A 21,428-nucleotide genomic window follows, 5' to 3' on the forward strand; every position below is an offset into this window, starting at 1 on the left:
GGGAGCATTTTTGCAAGTAGCGCATTTGCTGAGAGTGCCAGGGCTGTAACTGACAACAAGGGGTTTTGTGCAGTTGGGGAGGAGTGAGACTGTCTAGTGCAGAAGAGAGTATTGTTATAGTGGGCTGTAGCAAGATCAGGGCAGGCTATAGTGGAATTGTGAGGTAAGAGGTGTTAAATAAGTTTGGAAAATTGGAGAGGATCCACAACATGCATATTTCTACAGGAGGCGAGATGGAGAAGTGAGTTTAGCCAGTACATTATGATTATAGGTGAGAAGGTGGTGGTCTGAAATGGATATAGAATACTTTACTAGGCACATTTCATCATGGCATATTTTCCTTGTGATATTTCACTGTGACCATTTATCTGGCACCTAGGGTTGCCAGCTGTCCTCCACAAAAATACGTGACAATCTGTAGGTGACAGGGCATAGTAGTCTGGGGGCTCACACAAACCCCCTTCCACCAAAGCTCTACCTTAGATCTCACTCTTATTCCTACTGCGTATATTTTGCACAACTAAACAGAAGTAATTTTACCACATGGCTGACAGTTACCTACAAATAAATCATTTTACCTTTTTGGTTGCCAGCAACACATGTACAGTAGAGATTTGACCCCTTGACTGCCCTTTACTTCTTTCTGACCCATATTTGTAATGCAAAATAGATAGGAGGCATTTTGCATTTATCTAACACTCTGGGACTTTAAAAAAACTGAACATTTAAGTGTACAGTATTTTTGTGAAGATTTGACTTGACAGCTTGCTAAAACACTGGATTTATCCAGTTCAATACTGGACATCTACCAACCCTACTGGCACATCATTATGACACGTTCTCACAGTGTTATACAGCTTACCAGGCTCTTACCCTGTAACACATTTATATGTTTTTCTCAACGCCAGTCCTCAAATGTTTATAACACGCCAGATCCTAAGGATTTCCCAAAATGAGCACAGGTAAACCAGTCACAATGAGTGAACAACTAACCCAACCAGATAGACAAATACAATGAGGCCTATTAGGCTTACTTGAAGGAAAAAACAAGAAAAACACTGATTTAAGTGACAACATATAATAAAAGGGTGACTGCTGGAGTACACCTTGCCAATGCTCTAGGTACTCTCAAGGGTACCACAGGATGAAAAACCAGGATGTATAGGAGGGAAGTTTCTATTTAATAAAAAAAAGACACAATGCATAGTCACATCACCACTACTTCAAGTAAGAAACCATTGATTTCTTCAGTATAAATTGTATTTTGTTGCTGTCTAAAGAGAGTAGTATAATGGGAAAAAAATGAAAATAATTAAATATATGATTTTGCTAAGACTTCCAAACTCTATGCTTTTCAACCTATGGCAAATAGCAGAAAGGAAAATACAAGATTCACTGTATTTGCCATGGGACCCATTTATAATTTTTTAAAATACAATGCCAAAGGGAGAAATTAGAAATAGTGGATTTCATTACTAATTGAAATATACAATATTTTATGGTGGAATAGTTTGTTTTTTTAACAACAATAAGTATTGTTCAAAAGGTATGACGTGAAATAGTACATCTGTGTCACCTTTAACTGCAGAATAGAATACTGGATTCTTAATGGTTCATACGAAGTTCTCTAAAGGGGAGTGCTAAATTCGTGACACAAAAAGCGTCATCTCTTACAATACATGAATGAGAAAGTCCAAAATGGCGACACCACACCTCACCTACTGACGTAACGACACAATTGACTAGCAACTATATTGTGATTGGCTGGTAAAGTTCGTGACGTAACTTACCAGGGAATGAGTTAAAGTTTCTTCCTATGCCAAGGATACCCAGTATTTTAATAACACCCGCCCCTTTCTTTCCTGGTCCCTGATTGGTGCAATTGTGCAGATTCTTCATATGCCTGTGTCCTGATTGACGAAAGTTTTCTGTCTGTCTTAGGTAGGGCGTGGCTTAGTGGCGGGTTGCGTAGCAGCAGATCTGTGGGGTTGGTGGTGGCGTCAGCGCCTGACAGGGGGAAGAGAAGGAACGGAGTGTCCCGGCACCGGAGTACTCCTTCCCCGGTAGAGGCGCCGGGGAGCCGCTCCGTTGGTGTCGGGGCTTGTTTCGGTTAGTATGCAGTGCGCCCATCCATTTCTGAAAGATAGAGAATTCCGAGTGTGTAACGTGGAGGCCCCTCAGGGCTAAGGGGCAGATGTGGGCTGAATTAGTGAGTGTTTATTTGCATGAGCTTTTAGTGTATATACTTGATATAGATATCATGTTTGTATTGACCTGTGTATCGTATTGTTTACAAAACTGTATTTAATCAGAGAGGTTAGGTCAAGGTGTATTTGAGGCGTTTTTAGGTTAAGAAAACATGTGGGTTTAAGTTTAGAATGTTAGATGTAATTGTTTTGTATATAATATGATCCATGCTCTAATAATACATATTTTACACAACTTGATACGTTTTACAAATATGTGCACCTGCATAAATACAAATAAACACTGAACTGTGTTTTTTGCAGCGTTATCATTTTGTGCATAAAGGTTATCTGTAGTGAGAATAAAAATTAGCACCCCCCCCCCCCCATAGCTCCCCTTTTTCTTTTCTGTAACTGTTTCATTGCTTTATATGTATTGAAACGTTTAAAAACCTTACATCTTGTTACGGAGAGACCTCAGTGAATACAAACTGTTCTTTATTGTTAGCTTATATTTTATTATCTTCTGGTGTATGTTATATGTGCTAAACTCAGTCTAAATATAGTCACCTGTGCCACTCAAGGTAAGGATATTGTATGAGCCATGTGTATTCTCCAATGTTTCAAAAATAGATAATGTGTCAACACAAAATTCCAAGTGGTTTCTAAAATTTTGCATGCACTAAGGTTTTAAAATGATCAAACATTGGAAGTTAATTTATTTCATGGTTGTTAGATTTATTTATTATTTAATGCAGGAGAGCTTTCACATGCATGATAGAACTCTTGCATATTCCATGTCCTTTTATTGCTCCAGTTATCATAAAATCTGGAAAACATGTAACTAAGCAATCAAAATGAAAGAAACTATGAAATATTTTAATGCAAAAATCATAGCTGCATATTAGCTAGAGCTTTTCAAACTTCATTTATTGCTTGTAGCATCAGTTAGTTTGTTCTTTTCTATATTTAACCTGGTTGCTGTCAGTATGTGGGGGCCACATATTTAGAATTAAAGGAACAGCATATGCCGGGGGTAGGGGGCTGTTTATTTTGATTTTGAAATAAGTCTTTATATTTAAAGGGACAGTAAACATTTAAAATGTTTTCAGAGCAGTTTGCAGCATGTGCTTAATAAATTACTAAAATAAGTCTCACCTTTTGAAAACTAAATATTTCTCTGAACAGATGTTCTGAAAAGCTAATATCCACAAAATCTTTCCGATTTCTTTTTTTTTTCTTTCCCCCGACCCCCCCCCCCATCCAATTATACCTTGCTTGATTGTGCTATTCATTTCAATGTAATACTCTCCTGCTGTGCTGCATTGAAGTGAACATCATGATTGAGTGGGTTGTGATTGAACAACCCTGTGACGTGGGTTATGTAAAAAAAAGTTTAAGGCTTATAATCAATTTATTATACTTTGTTAGTGTCAAACTATGACTATTAACTGTAAAATAGTAGCAAATTATATTAAAAGCCAATTTTAAAGAGAGTCTGTGATAGGTTTGTCTCCCAAAAAGGACCACCTTCAAATAATAATAAAATGTCAAAATAGTATTCAAGACTTCACAAAGTCCAGAGTGGATCAGCATTGCACACCTCATCGCCTATGTAGATTTTCAAGCGCATAAGATCTAAAGATACATAGACAATGATTGTTTTGAGAGGATCTGACTTTTTTTTTTTTTTTTTTTTTTTTTTTTTTTTTGCAATGAATAAGAATTATTCAGGTTTGTTTCACATATCAATACGGCTAGGAAGTGATTACTTTCTTGGATTTGGAAATAATGGTAGGTTCTTAGGGTTTTGACACACGTTTTTAAACAAGTCGATTCTAACCATTCTGTTCATACTGCCAGTCTGCCACTACCAGAGATCGCAAGAGAATATCCTGGTATGGCAGTGTCTGAGGATCAGGAAGAATTGCTCAAGAATATAAGATTATGATTCCCAGGTTGCAATTCTTGCATAAGGTTACAACACAAGAAATATCGGTGAAGTTATAGACAGGGCAAGGAAGACTGATAGAGGATGCCGTTTAGAGTATAAAGAGCGTTCTAATGAGGTTACTTATAAATTTGCTGTCCCATTTATTACCAATTATAGCAAAGATAATGGTTTAATAAGAAATATCTCCACTGGCATTTAGTAGGAAATAGCAAGGAACCTAAAGATGTACACAAAGTGTGTGATTTATATGATACAATGCTTGTGCAATCTGATTTTGTTTAGTTGAGACTACAAGGAGTTTGAGGGATAGAATCGGAGAACATCTCTTTAACATTCAAAATGGGGATTAGGACTCACACCTTTATATGCACTTTAGGATGAAACATAGTAATAATACAAATGATTTCAAAATTTGGGGTCTTTGTGTAGTTCAAACCAAATAGAAGGGGGTAATTTAAAAAAAAAAAAAAATTCTTCACAAAGCAGCGCTTATATACAAGTTTGATACCCTATTTACAAATAGTTTGAACTCTAAGCTTGACATTTCCCCTTTCCTTGTAGACTGATAGAATGAAACAAATCTGAGGTATATTTGTATCATGTACCCTAGATGTATTCACTTGACCATTATGATAATCTTTTATCTTGCATTAATTGTATACTCCAAGGCAGAACATGTTGTTGTTGTGATCTGAGATGCCATTGCAGAAGGAATGGGACACAAGCGGGAACTGTTTGCGCTTTTGATTTGCAGCACTGATCCATATCAGTCTTTAAACAGCACTGTGCTCTGGCTGGACTGTGTAAGTACTCCCTTACAGTGCAGCCAGAGTAAAAGCACTGTTTAAAAAGAACATATACAGAGAGCAGTGCTGCAAAGCTGTAGCGCATTGATTGATGTCTGCAAAGCTCTGACTCCTGAGTGTAAGATGTTCTTGTGAGCAATGCTTTTTTTAAATTTTTATTGAGGTAGCAATGACATACAAAACAAAGTCTCACAATTATCATGGCAACACACCTATCAACATACATCAGTACTTATGCATCTCTAATACAGAAGGTATGTCCTAGCAACCATAAACAGTATTAAACCCTAATCACTAAGGGAATATACCCGGCCATGAGCATCACCTCTTTCAACATATATTAGTTTTCGATCAGACATCAAACTTTTAAACTAACATGCGCTAACTGTGCGGCCTAGTTTTCGTACAAGGATTCCAATTAGGGAAAGGTAGGCTTTTATATGTCCATAGCGTACACAACAAAACCTAAAACTAAACCATGCAACACAGGGAAAAATACATACATACACATCTCCCAGACAGATGGAAGCCACTCTTGGGCTTCTAAACATGCTAATGAAACTCAATAGGGGGGGGGGGGGGGATATTTTTCTTAGTTCATCATTGAGCCTTTAGAGATATGCAAAAGCTGTTATGCATGAAAAAAAACAATTTTTAATTTTATAGGCCACTTGGACCACTAGATACTATAGAATATCACATTATAAAACTTTGTATATTTGCTGTTGCAGTGAATGCCGCATTCTCTAGAGACACTTTTTAAAAAAAAAAAAAAAAAAAAAAAAACCAAGAAGGCTTCCCCCATTTTCAAATAACATAAGCATGATAAAAATGTAACCTCCCGAGGATAAATATCAGCCTCTCTTGAACTGCTAGACATAGCAGTTCACTAGTAAAGGTGCATTATGGCTATATAGGCTATTTCTGGTCCTCTGGTGCCCAGAAAACTTTTTACATATGACTATAAGTATAAATCTTTACGATTAAGTAATATAAAAGGACCCCTCCTGGACCCTTTTTGTATAAAATTTCAGCTACAGGATTAATGCTCTACACTAACATAGAACAGAGTGTGTCCCTTCTGGGCTCAGATATATACCTATAGTGAATAATATATGATCAAGGCCAAAAATTATAGCCTCCTCAGTGGGTCAGGAGGAACGAGTCCTTCTACACTATGTGAGTTCTATATGTACCCGATTCAGTGAATGGGGTTAGTAGATAATAAATAGGGCCCCAAGTAATAGCAACATTTTAGCTGGGATCTCTAGGTATTCCAAGAAAATTTTGGGGATGGGGCGAAAACAAATGATTCATACCGTCTCAGCCGCAGCCCCAAAGGCTGTCGCAAAACTAAAAAAAATCTATGGGGTACAAAGACCCAATAAGATAGGTTATTTAGCTTGGTTCTGCAATAAAATATGAGCCTCATTTATAGCTTGTAAAGCTAAACCTTACTAACAAAAGGTACAACTATTACAAATCTAACTAAGACAAACTACTATTTCCAACAGCTCACTAAAATGTCAGCCAACGCCTATTGGCCCAGGGGGGGTTTTCCATTATTATTCTGGGGTTAAAGTTTTATCGAAGCTAAGGAGATATACTGGGAAAACTGTAGTACAGCAAGACACAGATATTCAAAACATAAAATGCAGTGTACAGATATAACAATATAATACAGCCAACAATCCTAATACAGCAAGTTCTAGTTATGAAGACACAGGCATGCGAACAGAACATTAATAATATGTAAAGCGGAGCAATAATGTTCACAAAATTATATAGAACACTAATACATACCCGCAATTCACATCACCACGCTGCTCTAAATACATACTGCCCAAATTAAACAACCCTGGTCCATATTCGCAGCATTTTTTAATTTAATATCTGTGAGGAGCATATAGAAAACAAAAGTACATATAAGCATGTCTCTTATACTCATATATAAACAGACCAGGCAAATTGTTAACTCTGAGTACTTAGTGTCGGCCATGTTTACAAAAGTATACCTATTCCAGAGCCCAACAACGAGGAGAATAGACCTAGCCGATACCGGCTCTTGAGAATCTGTGAAGTCCCAATCCGTTCGGCAGATGAATCGCAGTAAAGTCTAGCCTCTCTCTCGGGACTCCATGCTGCATTTGCCAATGTGTGCTTGTATCAAGATTCTCTCCAGCAGGTGTTTCAGTGCTATTTTGGGCCCCCCTTGTCCATAACTGGCCCTTATTTCCCTGTCAACATCCAGAGGGGGTTCGGCATCCCCTACTGATCCAAGCTGGAAAGAAAAGGTTGCAGGCAAGTTCCGCCCTCGCTGGGAGTCCGCCATACCTTGAGAGGTCTCCATTATCCGGTCCTTGGACTCCGTGTCAAGGTGCTTCGCAGCTGCCTCTGTGTGGATCTCTTCGCGGGCATCAAAATGATCTGAGTCCCTCCCCAGGGGGCCGGCCGCATCCCCCAAAGCCGGGGCCAAGATACAAGGTAAGGATCCCACACAAGCCATCGGTTGTGGATATAGCAGAGCTCCCTCTGAAGTAAGTTGGGCCATTAGTAGATTGTAGAATTTCTCCTCGTTTGTTAGGATCTATCACTGTCGCCACCTCCGTTGCTGTCTCTGTATGCACATGCTCCATGAGGGCCGCAAGGTGGTCTAATCTGCTGCAAAACATGTGTTCAAGATCGAGGAGCAGGTCTCTTATGATAACAGAAACATCCTCCATGTTGCAGATCTTATTGCAGGTTAGAGTAGATGCAGAGGCACAGTGTTCACTCTGCTTACCCCGGTTCCCCCGGGGGGGGGGTGTGCTGAGTTCTCTTTCCTTGTAGCCCGCCAAGAGATCCCCGCGGTCCAGTCTGGGAAGCTTCTTTTCTCTCAATATAGGTATATTCCAATCCAGCAGAGCGTTATGCACTTCATGAAGGTCAATTTCTTTCTGGATGGACGTGAAAAATCTTAATTGCAAGGCGGATTGTAATTTTTCCTTACAGAGCTCCCAGTTTAGCAGCCATCATAGGCCATTGCCCAGACACACACCCCCATTGCCCGGACACGCCCCCTGCTTGTTTTTTATTACTGCATATTTACCTTATAATTATGTGAGGTTAGACAAAAAGCAAAGGAAACACATCTATTCAAGAGGAATATTAAAAATTTAACAAAATGTATTTTTTTTCTCTGTAGCTAATTTACAATGCCATTTTTCATCTGCTGCAATATATTATAAAACTTTAAAAATTGCTTTATTCTCCGGCCAATCAGCACATTGCAACTGAGCTTGTGCTTTAGTGTAGCTGCCTAATTTAAAATTTCAGTTAATTTCAAAATAACCTGCAGAAAACTTTTCATTTAAAGGGACAGTTCACCCAAAAACTTTCTCCCCTTTAAATTATTCCCAATGATTCTTTTTACCTGCTAGAGTGTATTAAATTGGTTGAAAGTAGCTCCTTTACTCATATTTCAGCATTTGAAATAGCTGATTTAGCTTGTGGTTTCCCAACCTATACTGAAAGTTTTGATACTGGCGTATATGCTATTGACAAGCCTAAGTAAACACAGCCAGCAGAAGAGATTACACCCTCAGTGGGGGCATGATAGTTAAGTAATACAATTATAATTTTCCATTGTTCTCTCTATGTATTGAGCTTTGGTGTTCCAGACAAATATAAGATAAGGAAGCAAGTCTGTGTACATGAAAGTGATAACATAATGAGATCTGATATTACCTGAAGCTCAACCCATTGTAATAGGCTGTGGTTTCAAAGCACAAAACCAGCTACTTCAGATACACAAATAAAAACGAAAATGCAATTTCGCAACTATTTTATACTCTGCAGTGGGTATAACAAGTCATTTAAAATACATTTATGGAAAAACAATTTTACAGTGTACTGTCCCTTTAAAGAAAAATCTTTTTGCAGAAAATGAAGAAGGAAAAAAAAAAGGTCTGCCTCTGGGATTGTATATAGAACTTGTAAATTAGAACACAAGAACATTATTTGGTGGCTAATGTGATGTCTATATTTACCATGTGTGATGTTGATATGGTAAAGAAAAAATATTAAGTGGTGATCTGATTTGATGTAAGTGCTGCTGTATTTGAGAACTATACCACTACAAACCATTAAATCCTCAGTATCCAATAAGGAGGCAAAGGTTATTTAAATGTGAGGTCACTTTTAGATGGCATCTTGCTAAAGCCCCTGTGGAGGGTGAAACGGGTAGATGCTACTACCAGTGACTAACTGATTATTCTCATACTAACTGATCATTCTCTAGTCAGCTGTAAAAAAGCTAGAATATATCGCCTGAACATCTCTGTAAAAAAAGATATTTGCCTTAAAATGATTCACACCCTACTGTAAGGAGACTTTAGTCCCAGGACTTCCAACTGAGTGTGCATGTAGCATATGCAGCCAGTCATGTTAGTTTCTTATTCAATTTAATGAAGTTTACTGTGAAATCTCATGAGATCAATGCAAGGCCTCAGCACTGTTGATGCTGATTGGCTATTATGTTTTTTTTGTTTTTTAAATTGCAGATTTACAGTAGCTCTAACTGTTCACAGAACACTTACTCTGATGTGCTGAAGAAATGTTGAGCTAAAATCTTTCCTTTTTACATAGATATTTTCACGTCAACTTTTTATAGCTCTGCTGCATCACTTTGAAGTGATTTAGCATACATGTATTATGTCCCTTTAAGAGATTATAAACCATTGAAACATTAACTCACAATTTGCTGTGACATCCTCCCACGTGACCAGGGGTGGTCTAGAGTTAACAGATTCTGTGCCGGGTAGGGTAAACTGCATATCTGTACCTAGAGATCCATCAAGGTTTCTTCCTCACTGGCCCCAGGGAAGGCTCATGAGAGGTGTGCAATGCTAATCCACTCTGGTAACTTGAAAATATACTCGTGTTGAAAGTGGCCTTATCACGCTTACTGTTTTTATAACCATATTGGAAAAAGGACTTTGAAGTCTTGACTACTATATTATTTTATTTATGCACAAGAAAAAATACTTATATTATTTTATTATTATTTTAGCATGTGCTATAATTTTGAGGTGTGTGTTTTTTTTTTTTTTTTTTTTTTTTTTTTTTGGGGGGGGGGGGGGGAGAGACACCCCTATAACACTTTCTTTAGAATGGACTTTTAATATATACGGTGTCCACCACAGAAAAGTTTGCCAGCCGTGTGTCATTAAGAAGTAGCTGGGGGAGGGCAGTGTAATATTTTCTAGCATATAATTTTCTGCTATCCAAAGCACAAATTAATTATATAAGTTAACAAATGTATTTAATGATTTTGTGCAATAAAAATTGAACATATTTTAACCCCTTAAGGACCGGGCATTTTAGACAAAAACTTCCCAAAAGACCAGAGCATTTTTGCCATCACTACATTTAAACAGACATAGAGCCTTTTTTATATTTACCTATCAAAAAAATAAATAAATATGGGGGGCGTGTCTAACTGGCAGCAGTGATGGCTGCTATTTTTCATGGCTGAGCAATAGAGTATATTAATCTGCTATTTATTACTCGGAAGATTGGTGATCTTGGGCACTTCTCTGCATTAGAGGGAGTTCCAGGATTTACTGAGTTGATCACACTACTTTTAAGAAATATATTTCAGCCCGGAACACCTTAATTGATGAAGTGCGTAGCGGAGGTCCTTTAGTGGCCTAGGCCTTCATTTCGCCCTCCCTATATTCCTATGAATCTAGGACTAACGGCTATATACGCTGTATAACTTTCACTTGGCAACCATGGAGAAGCAAATTCTACATGCGCTTGAAGAGCTACTAACAACACATCTAATTCGCATGGAGGAGGAGATACTCGACACAATCCAGCATGCCTATGGGACAAAATCTGATATGGAGTATGTTGCTTAGGTCCTACCGATACCAGTGGATCAGGAGGCACATTTACCTTACATGCTTGCAGTACCTGAGCACCGGACGGACGGAGCGCATATATATGGAGATGAGACCCCTGCGGTAGGTCTGCTGTGGTCCGGATGCACTTTAGAGGCTCCTGCTCCAGGTGGGAAAAAGAGATCCATCAGAGATCCAGTGGTTATTCATCTAGATTCCCTACCTGATCTGTTAAACTATCCAGTGACTGACTCTGCAAAGTGATCTCGTTGTGACACTGGACACCCTTACGAGTGGGGAGGCAGATACACGCCATACAACACTTTTCAGCAGCACCATGCTGCGTTACAAAAACTGATCGCTCCTGTACCCGCTGTGGCGGATAACAGGTCCTGGATTCCACGTTTAATCCTGCCAGCACCTCAACTCCCAGACAAGCTGCAGCTACATGTTGAGACGCATCAGAGGGTGATATGTATGTCAATTGGGTCCGTATATAGCTGCCACCCACCCCAGAAGGACAATTACATGACACTAGCTGAGCCTCAGAGGAGATCTGGAGTGGGTTAGGAGATTCACATGCAGCAAGTTCACGTTATGTAACTGTCATCGTTCCCTAAAACTTGTTCTACTTTGTTCTCATTATGGGACTTTGACATTAGTTCATTAGTGATAGTAAATACCTTCTAGTCTGATGAGGGGTTCTGTTTTCCTCTCTGTATTTATCGTGTTTTAAGATTTAATTTTTGTCAATGTTATGTGTTAGCTTGCTTTCTGTTTGTGAAGTACACATTTACATGCTTAGTCTATCCTAAAGATATATTGGGATCCACTGAAAATGCAGGTCGTCATATATTACTCACTGCTGCAGCTTAATACATAATAGATTTAGCATATATATGATATGCAGCTGCAGGGCTTCTCCACTAGAGGGGAGTGGAGGAGTATATATATATATATATATATATATATATATATATATATGTGTGTAAAATATATATATATATATATATATATATATATATATATATATATATATATATATATATATATATATATAAATGAAAGGGGTCACTTATGGCCTCACCTACATTAAAAAGGGCATAAGATCCCAGAACTGTCCCTCCATGTATACATAGAGTAGCCTTAGCTAAGAATCTAATATATACTCCATGATAATTAGAAGCCCATTCCTATAATTAAAGGCCCAAAAGTAGCCATTTCAGAATCTAATATTCCTCTCTTATTCAGCATAAGCGTCTTTGGGCCCAAGAGTGGCCTTCAGTCCTATAAGAGGATTCTATATTATGCTTAACGCACAAAAAAATAAAGAGGTTCCTAAAATATATATATATATATATATAATTTGCTAATATACATGCCAAATTTTTACCTGATGATTTGTTAACTTGTCATTTAATATTTAGATTTGTATCCAGTATAGACTTTATTGTCTGTTTGACCTGATATCATTGTGCACTGTAACATTTTTCGTTTCTTTTTTCTCCTTTTGATGTATTTTTTACAAACCTCAATAAAATAAAAATTATTCTGGGGAAAAAAAAAAATAAAAAAAAAATATATATATATATATATAATTTGTAGACGCCATTTCACCGCCAAATGCGATCAAATAAAAAAAAAAAATCGTTCACTTTGTAAATAATTTCAGTGAGAAACCTAAAATTTTGAAAAACGGCTTGTGCAATCATGGCACAAATGGTCAACTTGTAAATTCTTTTCTGGGATCACCTTTGTTCAGAAATAGCAGACATATATGGCTTTAGCATTGCTTTTTGGTAATTAGAAGGCCGCTAAATGCAGCTGCGCACCACACTTGTATTATGCCCAGCAGTGAAGGGCTTAATTAGGTAGCTTGTAGGTTTAAATTTAGCTTTAGTGTAGAGATGAGCTTCCCACCCCCCAAAGGTCACCCTCATCTTAAGTACTGGCAGAAAGTACAGCTCTCTAACCCTCCCTCCTCTACCTATTTACCGCCATCTTAGGTACTGGCAGCTGTCTGCCAGTACCCAGTTTGCTGCAAATTAGGCACATTTTTTAAAATACCCTTTTTTTGTTTGTTTTTCTGTAGTGTAGCTGCCCCCCCCTCCCAAATCCCTTTCTGGCAACGGATCTCACATAGGATCCCCCTTAATGACACAGGTCTTTATTTATTTTTTTCCCTCTCATCCCTTGTAGTGTGGAGTAGCCCACTTGCTCCCGCCCCCTACAGCGATGGGCCGCCCACTCACCAACAATTGGCACCACCATTGTCCGATGCAGAGGGCCACAGAATGGCCCTCTCTGCATCGGTAACTCTGCAAATCTATTTCTGCATGGCCCCACTCGCGGGGCATGCAGATATAGCGCAATCTCGATATTTTTAGCAAGATCGTGGCAGAGAGGCCCAGGACTGCAGCATCGATCCTTAAGGGCATAACAACCAACGTCGTACAGGGTACGGCGCTGGTCGTTAATGGGTTAATATTAGCTAATTTTAGCTTAATATTGGCTAACATTTTTGCTGGGTGGTCAGTAAAATATGCCAGGTGGTGTACCTGCTAAAAAAGGTCCTGGGGAGAAAACTGATATTTATTTGCCACTATTTTACTGGTGTTAATATTCATAGTTAAAGGGATAGGAAAGTTAAAAAACAAAAACAAAAAAAAAACTTGAATAATTCAGAGCATGTCATTTTAAGACACTTAACTTCAATTTTCATATGTGCTTTGTTCTTAGTATCCTTTGTTGAAAAAGAATACACACCTTTCCTATACTAGTGAGAGCTAGCTGCTGAGATTGGTGCCTGCACACATTTGTCTCTTGTGATTGGCTAACTAGATGTGTTTAGCTATCTGCTAGTAGTGCAATGCTGTTCCTTCAACAAAGGATAACAAGATACTGAGGTGAACTTTATAATAGAAGTAATTTGAAAAGTTGTTTAAAATAGTATGTTCTATTCAAATCATGAAATAAAATTTGGGGTTCCTGTCTCTTTAAACCCTAATTAGTGTAAGAAAAAAAGCCTTACACTTTCTTAGTACCCTTCTTTTGGTGGTTTCTGATATTTTTGTCCTATATAGGAAGGAGGTAGTTAGTACAGGTGGAGTGGCTTTGAAAGTTCAAAAAACAAAATTAAAAAAAAACAAAAAAACTCTGTGCCTAGAAGGAAAGTTTTGAGGATATTAGCAGAGGGCATTTCAGAGGATCTGTATAAAAAAATCTTTCTTTTCAGAAGGTAAGGCTGTCATTATATTAATTGTGCACATGCTGCACAACAATCTTAAAATATTTTCAATCTTTACTGTAGAATCCGCCCCCACCTTGTGCTTCTGTTGCTGTCGTGCGTTCATTGTTTACCTTCTAACCTGTGCTTAGTTGTGTCAATGCAGGTCCCTATGAGCATAAACATTTCGATAACGCTTATGCAATTTGGAGCGAGCCTGCATAAAAATAAATACGCAAAGGGGCGTGTCCGAGTAACGTACCAGATAGGACGCATTCACTGAGCTCTGAAAGATACCTCACTAATCCGCCAATTAAAGAGCCTCTAACAGTCAAATCAAGCTAATAATTTAGCACATAATAGTCACAGAAGTAATAGTGGCTATATCACAAATCTTGATTCCTGTTTTAATGACATCAGGGCTACAGTTCGGCAGACCAAGACCTAAGGCGGCGGCCTACTAATAGGTAACGACCCCCCCGGCTCCACCGGGTAAACAGTGCTGGCGGCAGCTTCCTGCCTTACTGACTTTCTGAATACATAGCAAGGCTTCTGCACCTATAAAGGGGGGAAAAAAAAACAACAACTCAGTTATAGTACTAGCACTTCGCTTCTAGTAGACATCTAAAATGGCAGACATGGCGGGAGAGTACTTCATACAACATCCTGATCCTTGCCTAGAAAGGTTTGAATGTCTAATGCAAAGCCTGATGGCTAAAGCTCCCTACGACTACCTGATACAAAGGTTATTTCCAAACTCGACTAAACCAACAGAAGCAGTGCACTCCGAGGGCATGACGCCCACGCTCCATTCAATGACCCATCAGACACGGAGCGGTCCGCAAGCAGCTCAGAGAACCATCATGAGACACCGCACAAAGAATGCAAGCGGCTCTCAGGTTAAAAGATATGCCAAACCGATTACCCCTCAGAAAAGACTTTCATCGGGAGAATCGGCCCCATGGTTTGCGGAAGGGAAGATGTTACAGCCCGCGGAAGGGAAGAAACCGGATTCAGCTCAGAAGGAGCCGTTCCCACGAGGAATGGAGAACGTTTTGTCTTGCAATACACTGGCGGCTCAATGGAAGATGGTGGGGTGACCCTCTACATTTAATTCACCATACAAGTCACACTGTCGTCTATGCTCCACCATGACAGAAGGGACTTATCTTAATGTGCTCAAGGTTTGTTGTATATCTAGATCTGGTATAGGGTAGCCTGCAGATACCCTCTCTGGACGGAACGCACCCTTTAATATTAACTTTTCACACCCATTAGTCAAATGTGTCATAGCTAATTCAAAGCTGGACTCCCATGCAATTATGTGACATGAACTATTCTTAAAGCCATACTTTTAAGGTATCTTAGCATTAAGGGTATTGTCTACTAGGCTGACTTATAAGTGTTATAGATCAGCTACATTTCAAAACGCTTGTGTGATTGTCTGTCTATTTTATTTATTACTTCAGTACAGTTTTATCTCTGAACACGCACAACGCTCCTTAGGATTGGACATGAACTGTCTCAGCAAGGTAGTTAGGTTACGCAACATTAATTTCCTCACTTAGTTTATTTACCTTGTTGCACTAATATATAGAAGTTATGTAGTTCTCTGTTTTTATATAGGCACTATAGTCAAAATAAGTCTGCCGGGCTGTTGGTTGGTGTAATACTCTTAACCCATATGATCTGGAGCCAGTAGGGCCAGCCATTACGCAGCCCAAGTTACCAACAATACAAATTTTTATCACTGCTGTAAAATTCTCTCATGGGGCGTGTGTGCCCAGCAGTGAGCAGGACCTTCTCTTGCGGCCGGGGCTGCGGGAAGAGAGGCTCCATGATACATGATTGTGCACATGCCCATAGGCTCTAAGCTTACTGGCTCACACTTAGACAGCCCGCTGACTAACCGGTACATTATCCCCATCCTAAACCTTGTAATCCCATCACAAGCTGATTCACGATATATCTGTGTCCCATATAACTTATACTTCATGCAGTTACACATTAGCACTAGGCTATGTTCATAATTTCACCCATAGCAAAATATGTCTCTCCTTCTTGTATGTTTGTGCAAGAAGCCGTTATAATATTATGTTTGTTTTGTTTTTGTTTTTTAAATCATATTACCCCTACTCTCACTATTTGTTTTAATGCAAATAAGGACCCAAGAGTGGCCTAAATCACCTATATAAGGGAGAAAAGGAGGATTGTAGTCACAGAAATGTATGTTTTTCTTAATTTTTATGCATTGACTTTATTACTGTTTCTATGTCAATAACATGTATGTCACTTTCTACTCCTCAATAAAAATTAATTAAAAAAATAAAAATAAATAAATACGCAAAGGTTCATTATATATACAGTATATATATATATATATATATATATATATAATTTTTTTTTTTTTTTTTTTTTTTGTTATTGTTCTATATAAGTCCAGCAAAAGCCTTGCCCCACATTTTTAGTGGCTGTCAGAAACCAATGTTGGTATAATATTCCAGCAAACTAGTGTAAGATTATAAAAATTGTTTTTATTAAATGGTTTCTAGGTTTCTGCATGTCTATGTAAAAGTAACATAAAGATGATTAAAATTAACAGTAAAAACGGAAAGATCCTTTTTAAATACATAAACATTCAGTATAGGTAGGGATACCACAGGCAAAATAAGCCATTTCAGATGCTGATATAAAGGTAAAGGATCTATTTGTAAACAATTGAATACACTCCAGGAGGTAAAATGGATAACTGGGAACAAATTAAAGGGGAGAGAAAACATTAGGGTACACTGTCCCTTTTAAGTACTGATTGCTGGCTTATTAGTTTTTGTGAACAATGACCCACCACAAAACATACATTTTGGTTTTAACTTGGTCCATTTTTAAGGTTTCTAACTCTGTGATTTTAATGTTTCAATGCCCTTTTAACCCTTTAATGTCTTTAATTGGGGATTGATTTTTTTTGATAAGGTGATCTTCCTGCAGTAGGGAGGGAGGTCATAATAGGGCAATCCTGCCGTTCGCTATTATGGCCTGAAAAACCCTCAGCGACGTACAGGGTATGTTGTGGTCGTTAGAACCACAAAATGCATTATGTTTGTATTTTAACCCCCTATTTCATTACATTTGAGATTTAGGCTACCACAAGACCTTCCAAAATGCTTGTTATCTTGAACCCCCAGTATGAGTTCAAGATCCACATCCTTTTTTTTTCTTTTCTTAAAGGGACACTGAACCCAATTTTTTTTTCTTTTGTGATTCAGATAGAGCATACAATTTTAAGCAACTTTCTAATTTACTCCTATTATCACATTTTCTTCATTCTCTTGGTATGTTTATTTGAAAAGCAAGAATGTAAGTTGGACCATTTTTGGTGAACAACCTGGGTTGTCCTTGCTGATTGGACAGCACCAATAAACAAGTGCTGTCTATGGTTCTAAACCAACAATTTGCTGGCTCCTTAGCATAGATGCCTTTTTCAAATAAAGATCGCAAGAGAACGAAGAAAAATTGATAATAGAAGTAAATTAGAAAGTTGCTTAAAATTGCATGCTTTATCTGAATCATGGAAGAAAAAATTTGGGTTCAGTGTCCCTTTAAGTATAACTTTACCCCCTGCCAAATGAACTCCTCACTTAGCATTTGTTGTTCAAGTTTTCATTTTACCCAATCTCAATATCCGAGGGGTAAGACGTTTTGGATATGGTTAAAAGGACCGTAAACTTTTTATTTTTAATTAATGGAATGATAACTAAAATGCTAAACATTCTCTGATATTTTGGGCAAGTTCTTCTCTGAAAGTCCTGGTAGTGAAGGGGTTAATATAATAATGTTGGCTAAGCAAAAGTGGGGAATGGGTAATAAAGGGATTATCTTTCTTTTTAAACTTTAAAAAAAAATCTGGAGTAGACTGTCCCTTTTAAGAATTTTGTATCTCGTGTGTACACACACACACACACACACACACACACACACACACACACACACACACACACACACACCATCAGAGGCTAAAGAGTTCGGGTGAACCAAGACTTATATAGGGGCCTGCAACCAATCAACAAACAAAATATAGATTGCAAATAGGCAAATGATGAGTAGTTAGTCGTTTGTGAAAGAATGTCCGCCCCTCCATAGGTCTCGCAAGATATAATATTCATATCTAACGATACACACAATAACATGTCCTAACAATAAAAACTAAGATAAAATAAAATAATAACAATAGTGAACATAGTACATTTTCAAAAAACAATATCATTTTCAGAAAGAAATAATAAATAAGTAAAATAGTATTTATGCAAATAGATTTTGCTTAAAAAATAAATAAATGAATCTATAAATAGACAAATATTTAAATTAAATATATTATCTAAATAACATATTTCAAAAGCAAAAAACATAAATAATCACTAAAGTAAAATAAAAATACAAAACAGAAGTGAAATAAAATCTTAATAAATGTTATAGCATAAATATGGTAATAATCATTGTGAATAATGTCTCAAGACCATATATTAAGGAATAATATTAGTGTCCAGAAAAAGATGACCTACAATATTGGTGTCGGACAATATACACCAATAAGTTAAAAAAAACCATGGTATTTAGTCTAAGGTCACTCTATAAGACACAATCCTTTTTTTGGAAATTATATAGCCAAGTGGTCCAGATAGAAGGCATATTATAACAATGGTTTTGTGCTATGTAACTGCTGTAAATTAGCATCTCATGTCAACTGTCACTTAAAGACCTTTTAAGACAGTGGCTAAAAGTAAGGTGGTAATGCACAAATATCTGAACCCTATCAAATTGAGACAATCTAATATCCAATATATATAATGTATTCTACCATCAGTAAGCTGTAGATGATTTAATATAAAGGATATAATAGATATGAACAAAAGTGAATAAGTCAAGGAGGAAAAGAACTAATCCAATAACTCCATTTGGGGATCAATTCAAGTAGTATAGGAACAACAAGTGAGATTCAAGCACAGTCTAAACAGCCAAAGGGGCCTACGTGGTGACAAGAGAATTTTCCAGTAAGGAGAAGAAAGATTTTTTATGTTTGTTGTCTAGTATTCCTTATATTTTGTTTGTTATTTATGTGTATGTATATAGATTTTTTTTTCTCTCAAATATTTATTTAGTACCTCACAGCCGGAACATTTAAATTAACTGTCTACCTGCCAAGACAGTCTGTTTATAATTATATAAAATCATGTACATTATCTAAATTATTTATTTATTAAAATTATTATAGAAAATTATTTGAAATTATTTTAAACTATTCAGTGAAGAGGTCCACATCCATTCTTTTATTCATTCCCTCTGGGGCCCTAGTATGTAATTTTACTATCCAAAATATTTTTCGAAGGGTTTTTCCTCTATCACCACCTCGGGGGTGTTGTTTTATGGTATCTATGCCTATAAAGGAGAAGTATTTGGGACCTATGCCATGAGTTCTGAAATGTTTTGTAACAGGTGTTTTTGGTTTTTTCTCATCTAAGGAACGTAGGTGTTCTCGAATCCTGTCCTTTAATGGATGGGTCGTGATACCTACATATTGGCTCGAGAATTCATCTCCATAATTAGAGTGTCGATGTAGCATAGCATCCACTGCTCTAAGGCCCAACATATGAGGAATGTTGGAGTATAGAGCAGCGACATCAATGGTGGTCCATGTGTATGTATCTTTCCAATTAATGTCTTTAAGTTGTTTGATTAAATGTGCGCTATCCCTAATATATTCTGGGAGAGCCAGCATAGTGGGTTGAAGTATGTGATCGAGCCAATCACCCAATCTTTCACAAAGGGACCCAGTGCTGGCCACTATGGGCCGGCCAGGAGGTTTTTCCAAACCTTTATGTATTTTGGGTACAATCCTAAAATAAGGGGTGGTTGGCTCGTGCACAAATAAGTAGTCTGCCAATTCCTTGTCCATATAATGATGTTCAACTGCAAAATCTAACAGATGTGTTAATTTATGTTTAATAGAATTCGTGGGGTTGAAACGCAATTTTGTGTACAATTGGCTATCGCTAAGTTGAGAATTTATTTCTTCCACATAATCATATTTGTTTAATAGTACTACGGCTCCTCCTTTGTCCGCTTGGACTATGACAATGTTTTAATTTTTCTGAAGCCTTGATCAGTGCTCTTCTCTGTGTTTTAGTGATGTTATCTGGATTGATGTTTAAGGGATTGTAATCAACTGATCTATATAGATCTGTAAATTCCCTCTCTACAACTCTGATACGTGTCCAATAGGTGGTGTCTTGTATTGGATAAAAGTGAGAAGTGCTTTTGTAAAGGAAGTTGGTGCATTTATTAGTTAAAGCATCAGTGTGTCTAACTGAATCTTGTTCTAAAGTGACAAGATTAGTTAAATCTAACAAATCTGTAAATTTTAACCCTACAGATGAGGGTTGGGTGGTGGATCCAAAATCCTGAGTGAGTGTAGACATACTTTGAGTGGTGATATCAGTTGTAATCTGTGTGGTATGTGTATATTGAAAATGCTGTCTCAAAACTATCTTTCTTACAAACTTATTTATGTCAATTAAAGTGTTGACTAAATAAAAATTGTGTACTGGTGCATATGACAGACCCTTGTTTAATAAATCTATTTCAGTGTTGGACAAAGAGTATTCAGAGAGATTAATGACTGCTATTTCTTTACATTTTTTCTGACCCTGCTGGGGTAACGATAAGTAGGTTCTGAGTTTTCAGGTTCTACAGTGGTATCTCTCTTCTTAGGAGTGCTAGTCTGGTGTGGTTGTTTTACCAGAGATTTAAGTTCCCTTCTATTAGTGTTTGGTATTGGATTCGATATCTTTGACTCGGATTTACTAGGTATTTGTTCATCATCCGTCATTTGTTCACTGCTATCATAATGGTCTGTGTCTATGCTAGAAAAAGTTACATGTTTATTAGTGTCATGTTTAGTTTTGTCACTCTGTATATTTTTATTTTTAGACTTGTTCTTTTTATTGGTTGACCAATTTGATCTAGTAGGTTTGTGCTTTTGCCAAGAGTACACTATATCAAGTTCATAGTCCTTGACGTCTCTTTGGTATTTTTGTACTTTCCTATCAGATAGAGTAGTGTCTAGCTGATCTATTGTCTCATTAAGCTGTCTAGTGTAATCTGAATGTTTCTGGATATCTTCAAAAGGTTTTAAGGAAATCATACTATTGTTGATTTCAGTTAAACCAAATCTCTTTCTTCTTTTTTTATGATTTAATACTGTAATTGTTTCATCAGTATTATGGAACAATTAGTCAAATTAGTATTCCATTCCTCCATAAATTTTATATTATTTAGGGCAAACGACGGAAATTTTTTCATACGTAATCCCCTAGGTAC

General features: G+C 37.3%; 1 protein-coding gene across 1 annotated transcript in view; it reads left to right on the forward strand.

Moving 5' to 3' along the window:
• The first annotated feature begins 1,970 nt into the window (after positions 1 to 1,970).
• RNF41 (ring finger protein 41) overlaps positions 1,971 to 21,428 on the forward strand; it is a 204,980-nt gene continuing 185,522 nt past the window's right edge. Inside the window, exon 1 of the mRNA XM_053708103.1 lies at positions 1,971 to 2,209. The gene's annotated coding sequence lies outside the window, so the exon portion shown is untranslated. The remainder of the gene's footprint in view (positions 2,210 to 21,428) is intronic.

The sequence above is a fragment of the Bombina bombina genome, chromosome 3 (assembly GCF_027579735.1).
Source record: "Bombina bombina isolate aBomBom1 chromosome 3, aBomBom1.pri, whole genome shotgun sequence".
Classification (NCBI taxonomy): Eukaryota; Metazoa; Chordata; class Amphibia; order Anura; family Bombinatoridae; genus Bombina; species Bombina bombina.